Source organism: Microcebus murinus, chromosome 2, assembly GCF_040939455.1.
Source record: "Microcebus murinus isolate Inina chromosome 2, M.murinus_Inina_mat1.0, whole genome shotgun sequence".
Classification (NCBI taxonomy): Eukaryota; Metazoa; Chordata; class Mammalia; order Primates; family Cheirogaleidae; genus Microcebus; species Microcebus murinus.
The window spans coordinates 19122049-19131006 of NC_134105.1; the positions used below are offsets into that span (position 1 = coordinate 19122049).

General features: G+C 49.1%; 1 pseudogene; it reads right to left on the reverse strand.

The window, feature by feature from the left end:
* Positions 1-1660: 1660 nt before the first annotated feature.
* LOC105863423 (COP9 signalosome complex subunit 7b pseudogene) lies at positions 1661-2773 on the reverse strand (annotated as a pseudogene).
* Positions 2774-8958: the final 6185 nt, after the last annotated feature.

The following is an 8958-nucleotide window of genomic DNA, read 5'->3' on the forward strand; positions in this document are numbered from 1 at the left end:
CTCTTCTATATTATAGTTAATATTACAATAAGATGCGTCACACAATTTTTTGGTTTCCTAGTGCATATAAGAGTTATGTTTACATCATACTGTATTAAGGGTGCAATAACATTATGCCTTAAAAAAATCAATGTACTATAATACCTTAATTAAAAATACTTTATTGCTAAAAATGCCTTCAACAAGTCATAATCTTTTACAGGTGTAGGGTCTTAACTCCACATTGATAGCTACAGATTAATCAGAGTAGGGGTTGCTGAAGGTTAGGATGGCTGTGGCAATTTCTTAAAATAAGACAACAATGAAGTTTGCCATGTCAATTGACTCTTCCTTTCACGGAAGATTTCTCTGTAGATTTCTCAAACTCCTGGGCTCAATTGATCCTCCTGCCTCAGCCTCCCAAATAGCTGGGACTACGGGCACTCGCCATCACACCTGGCTAATTTTTCTATTTTTCTTTTCTTTTCTTTTTTTTTGAAAAGCATGTTGAAATGTATTCGAATCAGAACCTGTACAAAAAAAAAAAATTAAAATATAACCTGAAACTGTTCAAGTTCAGAAAGTCTAGTTAAGACCTTTTCTTTTTTTTTTTTTTTTTTGAGACAGAGTCTTGCTTTGTTGCCCAGGCTAGAGTGAGTGCCGTGGCGTCACAGCAACCTCAATCTCCGGGGCTCAGCGATCCTACTGCCTCAGCCTCCCGAGTAGCTGGGACTACAGGCATGCGCCACCATGCCCAGCTAATTTTTTGTATATATATTTTTAGTTGGTCAATTAATTTATTTCTATTTTTGGTAGAGATAGGGTCTCGCTCAGGCTGGTTTCGAACTCCTGACCTTGAGCAATCCGCCCGCCTCGGCCTCCCAAAGTGCTAGGATTACAGGCGTGAGCCACCACGCCCGGCCAAGACCTTTTCTCTTGCCAGGAGAATGCTATCATCAGAGGGCTCTGGGGCATCAGCCAAGAAGGGATGGAAAGGAGACAGAAGCAGCAACAGGCCCTTCGCCAGACAGGGGCCTCTGCACCACCATCCCCACCCCAGGTGCAGCCGGGAGGAATTAAAGGTCTGGGGAGGGCAAGTGTTGGCAGCGGCCCCAGTGGGCAGGCGGGGCCTACACACCAAAAACAAGGCTGAGTAGTCAGAGGCAGCAGGATGAGCAGCCAGCAAAGAACACAAGCTGAAGGGAACAACTTCTGCCACCCAGCAAACCCACAGCACCCCCCATTTTGCTCAGATACCAGAGGTTAGTCAACCTAGTGCTCCCAACTAATGAGAGATCAGAGCTGGGCTTAAGAGGCTGAAAACCCGCAGGTTTAGTAAACATAGCCCAGCATCACATCCCTCCATGGCCTGAATTGGAGCTGCCAACAAGGGATAAGGCAGGAGAGGGGAAATGAAGCATTTGAAACCTGGCTAGAGATGGCCTGCACCATTGGGTACCGTGGTACGCGGGGCTGGGGAAAGAACACCCCCTCCTTACTTAGGGAAGGGTCTCCTTCGCAGTCATCCCCGGGGGCCAGTTAAAGCTGCCTCTGGCTTATGACCAGCCTGACAAAATGACACGGAACAAAAGAAAAACTGGGAGGGAGACAAGCCCTTACACAGGGACAAGAACCTCCTGAGGGGAACCTGGGCAGTGTCTGACCCTGTTAGGATGGCATCAGCGGAGCCCCTGAGTCTGAAGGGAACAACTGGGGAAGGAGGAAGTAGGTGAGGGAGAGGAGTAACGGTTCTCTGGAACAGTACCAACAGGGTGGGGAGGCGCTGGTGAGGGGGAGGGCAGGTCTGGAACTCACTGCAGGTAGAGAGGGGAGGAAATAGGCCCTTGGTGTCCCCTCCCCACCTGACCCAGGCCTGGTGAGAGCCAGCTGCCCCAGCCGGCCCTAGTGGCGGCTAGAGACCAGACCTTTCACTTTGGACATCTTCTTGGTGGGTTGCCTCTGCTCAGCATGAGGGGGACACTCCCGTTCAGCCAGCTGCCGCTCCATCTCCTGAGCTGAGGAGGACGCCGTGGCTTTGAGTGTCTTCTGGATGTTGGTAACCTCTGCCTCTACCTGCTGCTGAGTTCGGTCGTGGTTCTCTTTGTCCTGGTTGGCTCTCAAGACTTGCTGCTCGATGCCCAGCAGAACTGCTTCGCAGCCATCACACCATTCACGCAAGGTCTTGACAATATTATTGATATCCTTCTTTCGGATGTCACGGCCAATGCAGAAATCCACTTCCAGCAGCTGGTTTCGCTGGTCCAGCTTGCCCTGGATGATGTCAGTGTAGACAGCCTCAATGATGAGGTCTTCTAGTTCCCGGGGATTCCGCATCTCCAGGTCCGTCAGCAGCACGGAGTAGGGGATACACTTCATTCTCGATGCCACGCTCACGATGGTGGGATGTTTCAGCTTGTTCTGCTGAGCTGTGCTTAGTTCTGGCAGGCTCTCCTCGTTGGCTGTGTAATCTGGGTATGTTCCATAGGCAGACAGGTTCAGTAGCTGCAAATAAGCAGCATTAGCTCCTTCTGCAAGCTCCTGCACATTGGCCAGCTCTAGCAGTTCTCCAAAAACATATACTCCAGGAGCCTCCAACACCTGGCTTGGAGAGCAGTGAGGGCTGAGCCACTGGTACCTTCGGCTGGTAAAATAAACTGTTCCAGGAGGTTACTCGAGGGTTTCTGTTCACCTGCCATTCTCTGGCTTTGAAATGTGTCCGTGCCACCTCCTGGGCCTCTTAGTCGCTGGCTCGGCCTCCCGGCGACTGCCCGCAGGTTGTCAAGCATCCATGATCGGCCCGGCGTCCGGCGCTTTTGTCTAATTTTTCTATTTTTAATAGAGACAGGGTCTCACTCTTACTCAGGCTGGTCTTGAACTCCTGAGCTCAAGTGATCCTCCCACCTCGGCCTCCTAGAGTGCTAGGATTACAGGTGTGAGCCACCACACCTGGCCTTCCTGTTGATATTTTGACCTCCCATGAATCACGAATGTTCTTAATGACATCTAGAATGGTGAATCCTTTCCAGAAGGTTTTCAATTTATTTCTCCCAAATCCATCAGAAGAATCACTATCTATGTCAGCTATGGTCTTATGACATGTACTTCTTAAGTAATAAAACTCGAAAATCAAAATTACCCCTTTATCCATGGGCTGCAGAATGGATGTTGTGTTAGCAGGCATGAAAACAACATTAATGTGCTTGTACTTCTCCATCAGAGCTCCTGGGTGACCAGGTGCATTGTCAAAGAGCAGTAATATTTTGAAAGGAGTCTTTTTTTTTTTTTTCTGAGCAGTAGTTCTTAACAGTGGGCTTAAAATATTCAGTGGACCATGCTATAAACAGATGTTGTTCCATTTATGGAGCATAGGCAGAGTAGATTTAGCACAATTCTCAAGGGCCCTAGGACTTTTGGAATGATCAATGAGTATTGTCTTCAACTTAAAGTCACTAGCTGCATTAGTCTCTAATAAGAGTCAGCCTGTTCTTTGAAGCCAGGTGTTGACTTCTCTTTGGCTATTAAAGTCCTAGATTGGGTCTTCTTCCAATAGAAGCCTCTTTTGTCTACACTGAAATCTGTCGTTGAGTGTAGCCACCTCATCAATGATCTTAGCTGGATGTTCTGGATAACTTGCTTTAGCTTCTACATCAGCACTTGCTGCTGCAAACTTTGACGTTATGAAGACGGCTTCCTTCCTTACACCTCATGAACCAACCTTTGCTAGCTTCCAACTTGCCTTCTACAGTTTCCCCACCTCTCTCAGCCTTCCTAGAATTGAAGAGACTCAGGGCCTTGCTCTGGATTAGGCTTTGGCTTGAGGGACTGTTGTGGCTGGTTCTATCTTCTATCCAGGCCACTCAGACTTTCTCCATATCAGCAATAAGGCTGTTTTGCTTTCTTGTCATTTGTGTGTTCACTGGAGTGGCCTTTTTAATTTCCTTCAAGAATTTTTCCTGGTTGGTTAGAAGGTAGCGAGTTACCTCACTTGGTTGTTCACAGTTAGAGATTGAACTCCTGGTTCTACTCTTTCCCCACTTCTCACTACTGCACTTGACTAGTCATAAATAAATAAATAACATAAAAAGAACTTTTCCTTTGGATTTACAACTCAGCTAGCAGTTTTGTGCAAGAGGCCTAGCTTTCGGACTATTTTGGTTTTTGACATGTCTTCCTAACTTGGCTTAATCATCTCTAGCTTTTTTTTTTTTTTTTTTTTTTGAGACAGAGTCTCACTTTGTTGCCCAGGCTAGAGTGAGTGCCGTGGCATCAGCCTAGCTCACAGCAACCTCAAACTCCTGGGCTCAAGCAATCCTACTGCCTCAGCCTCCCGAGTAGCTGGGACTACAGGCATGTGCCACCATGCCCGGCTAATTTTTTCTATATGTATTAGTTGGCCAATTAATTTCTTTTGTATTTATAGTAGAGACGGGGTCTCGCTCTTGCTCAGGCTGGTTTCGAACTCCTGATCTTGAGCAATCCACCCGCCTCGGCCTCCCAGAGAGCTAGGATTACAGGCGTGAGCCACCGCGCCCGGCCCATCTCTAGCTTTTGATTTAACGTGGGAGACAGGAAACTCTTCCTTTGACTTGAACATTTAGAGACTACTGTAGGGTTATTAATTGGCCTAATTTCAATCTTGTTGTGTCTCAGGGAACGGGGGTGGGGGGGGCGGTGCTGGAGAGATGGGGCTGTCACTGGTGCAGTCAGAACACACACATTTACTGATTAAGTTCACCATCTTATTTGGGTGCAGTTCTTCGAGTCCCCAAACAATGACAGTGGTACTGTGAAAGATCAGTGATCACAGACCACCATAACAGACGTAATAACGAAAAAGCTTGGAATATGGCAAGAATTGCCAACGTGTGGCACAGAGACATGAAGTGAGCACCTGCTGTTGGAAAAGTCCGTTGAAGACTTGCTCTATGCAGGGTTGCCAGAAACCTTCAATTTGTAAAAAATGCAGTGTCTGCAAAGTACAATGAAATGAAACTCCGCGAAACGAGCTTTGCCTGCGCCACTGTGTGTTTCTGGATCCCTCCACTGGCGGGCACTGGGGTTGCTCCCACCTGTTGGCTGTTGTGAACACAGGCGTACAAACATCTCTGTGACCCTGCTTTCATTTATTTTTTTTTCTTCTTCCTATTTTTTAGTAGAGATGAGGTCTTGCTCTTGCCCAGGCTGGTCTTGAACTCTTGACCTTAAGTGATCCTCCCGCCTGGGCCTCCCAGAGTGCTAGGATTACAGCTGTGAGCCATCGTCTAGACCCTACTTTCAATGCTTTTGGGTATAATATACACAGAAGTTGAACTGCTGGCTCATATGGTAATTCTATTTTTAATATTTTGAGAAAGAGAAAACTTTTTATTTACCAGAAGACCTGGCAGCTGCCCTAAAACCCAGAAATTACAGAGAAGTTTCTGCCTGCACAACATTACGTTCGGTGGCTGACCCCTGTTACCAGAAACGGCCCCACTTCCTTCCCTCTGCGGGACTGTGATCCCTTCCCCAGGCAGCATCTGACATAGGGGCGGAGGGGCTCTGCCAGTCTCAGTTTGTCCCCAGGGACGGGCAACAGCTCTCTGAGCACAAATCCACCTCCCCAGGCCCAACGTCCATGGTTTCAGGTTGTGTTCCAGCTCTGCTCCTCCCCCACCTTGAGGCCTGGGCTGTCCCCAGGCCTCAGCAGCTCCCGCCCGCCTGCACGCCCCCAGCCACCTCCCCTGCGGATCCTGGCCCTGCAAGGTGGCTCTTGGGCCCCCAAGTCTTCCCTGTGGCCCTGGGGCTGGACTGTGGGAGCTTCTCACTCTCCCACGCCCCACCCCCCTCCACTTCTCCTCTCCCACGCCCCACCCCCCTCCTCTCTGCTTCTCACCCCTCTCGCCCTCACCTCACTCCCCATCTTCCTTCCTATCTTCCTCCCACACACAGGGTGGGGGGGAAGGGGCAAAAGGTCAAAGGTCCTTAGTGTGACCCTGGTTCAAGACCAGGAGGAGCAGAAGCCATGATAACTTTCCTACCGCACGGGAGCCAGTCCTCCAGGGTTTGGACCGGACACGCCGCCTCCTTGAGGATAGACGTGTGTTGAGCATCTTTCCCCCAAAGTGACCAGTTTTTCCCTCAGTGAAAATCTGCAAGGGGAGGGACAACTCTCCCAGATGAACCCCCAATTGTCTCAGGGGATCGTTGGCAGGGAGCTGTTCAGACTGTTTCTATTAATATAAAAATGCTCAAACCATGTTACGGAAAATCTAGAAAACAGATAAAGACAATACATGGCCTTTTGTCACCATCATCCCAGGAGCTGCTAGCAGTTCTGTTTTTGTCCTTCAAGTTGTCCTTGGTACTTACTTTTTTTTTTTTTTTTTGAGACAGAGTCTCGCTTTGTTGCCCAGGCTAGAGTGAGTGCCCTGGCATCAGCCTAGCTCACAGCAACCTCAATCTCCTGGGCTCAAGCGATCCTCCTGCCTCAGCCTCCCGAGTAGCTGGGACTACAGGCACGAGCCACATGCCCGGCTGATTTTTATATTATATATATTAGTTGGCCAATTAATTTCTTTCTATTTTTTATGGTAGAGACGGGGTCTCGCTCAGGCTGGTTTTGAACTCTTGACCTTGAGCAATCCGCCCGCCTCGGCCTCCCAGAGTGCTAGGATTACAGGCGTGAGCCACCGCGCCCGGCCTTGTCCTTGGTACTTTCTTTGCACTGTGGTCATTATGGTTCTCAGTGCCAGGAAGCCACTGGGCACGGGGAGGGATTTCGCTCTCCAGGGAGAGAGCAACTTGAGGACAACCTCAGCGCCCCTGGGCTGGGCGTGCGTATGGATGGTGGGCACCCTGCGTGCCCAGAGGTGGCATCTCATGACAAACTGCTTTGGGGCTCGTGCCAGGGCAGCCACCAAGGCTCCTGCCAACGAGGAAGAGGACGTCAGAAGCATCAGGCTGTGGGGACACAGATGACTCCCAGCCGCACGCAGAGGTTCAGTTGTGCGTTGTTCCCCGGGGAAGGTGGGTGCTCTCCACGTCCCTCCCGCACCGGTTTGGACCCTGCTGGCTGCTGGGGGGTTTTCCTCTGCTCCGGGCAGATGTGCCACACTGGTGGACATTTTAGTGGACAGCAGGACTGTAACAACCGCCATCCAGTGTTGCATCAGCGGCAGGCCCTTCCCCTCCTCTAAAGGGGGGGGGGGAACAGAGGACACAGAGGAAGGCCACCTCTGACCTTGTAAGCTGCTAAAATACACCAAGTCAAGTGGCGTGTATGGGAACGCGTGGGGCCCAAGCGGCAGGTGAGGGCCCAGCCCCATCCTGTCACCCTGCTGCAGTGAGCAGCTGACACCTGCTGCCCAGAGGCGGTCCTGAGCTGTCTACCTCCAAACGCGGCAGAGACAGGCTTATGAAACCGGGAACTCCAGCTCTGGTGGTCGCAGGCGCCCTCCCCCCCACAGCTAGGAACTCCCTGGCCGTCACCCCACCGCCCCGCTGTGGGAACCTGAGCTTCCCTCTGCACCCCACTCAGCTCTTGCCGAGCCAGGGGACACCTCAGGCCTGCGCTTTCAGCCTGGGGAAGTAGAAACGGATTGGGCTGTGGCGCCCCACAGGCTGGGTTTGAATATGGTTCCTCCATTTACATGTTGTGCAACCGCAAGAGAGACAGTTTCCCAGTAAGAGTCTATTTCCTAAAATAGAATGCGGGTGTTGGGAGAAGTGAGGTCTTCTCTTGTTAGAGGGACAGGCGGCCCTTGAGAAATAATAATGTAATGATAGTAGGTATTGAACGTTTGGCATGTGCCCGTGCCTGCGTTACACTATCATGTTTACCAACATCCCAGCTCCTGCCAGTCCCCATTGCACAGAAGGGACTGAGGCTCAGAGAGGTTAAGGAACTTGCCCAAGGTCACACAGCTAAGAAATGGTGGAGCCAGGATTTGAGCCCAGCTTTGTTTATCTCCAAAGCATATCTTTTTTCTTTTCTTTTCTTTTCTTTTCTTTTCTTTTCTTTTCTTTTCTTTTCTTTTCTTTTCTTTTCTTTTCTTTTCTTTTCTTTTCTTTTCTTTTCTTTTCTTTTCTTTTCTTTTCTTTTTCTTTTTTGAGACAAGGTCTTGCATTGTTGCCCAGGCTGGGGTGACATGGCACAATCAGATCATAGCTCATTGCAGCCTCAAACTCCTGGGTTCAAGGGATCCTCCTGCCTCAGCCTCCTGAGTAGCTGGGAGTACAGATGCATCTCCATGGCTAGCTAATCTGTAGAGATGAAGTCTCATCATGGTACCCAGGCTAAAAGCCTATCTTTTATACTTCATCCTCTACTGCAGTTCTAAGGCAAAACTGGGCTGAGCAGAAATCCGGCACACTTACTGGGCTGCTGAAACCCACGGGAAAGAGATAAACAATCACTGTTTTCTTGTCAGGCATAGTGGTGCACACTTGTAGTCCTGGCTACTCAGGAGGCTGAGGCAGGAGGAGCACTTGAGCCTAGGAGCTCAAGACCAGCCTGGGCAGCATAGCAAGACCCCATCTCTAACAAAATAAAAAAGGTTATCCGGGTGTGGTGGTGCACACCTACAGTTTCTTTTATTTTAAACTATTTAAAACTTTTGTCATTGTCTCTGTTTAAAAGACTGCTACTACTTTTATAGTGACAAAAAAAATAAGTAAAGCATTTTGCATAATATCTGTATCATCCCATTTAATCCTCACAATCTGCTGAGAAAAGATTCTTTCCTCTGTTTTACAGAGGAGGAAATTCAGGCTCAGAAAATTAAAGTGATTTGCCGAAAGTCATATAACAAGCAAGAGGAGCTGGCATTTGAACCCGTGTTGGTTTGACTCTTGAGGCACAGGGAAATGGACTAGCCTTATCCCATCCCTATGGGGTTGGGAGAAGTGGTTGGTCTGTCTCTTCAGCAGATTTCTCTTTCACCCAAGGAAGAATTCTTTTTTTTTTAATATTCAAAAATTTTAACTTTTTTAAAAAAA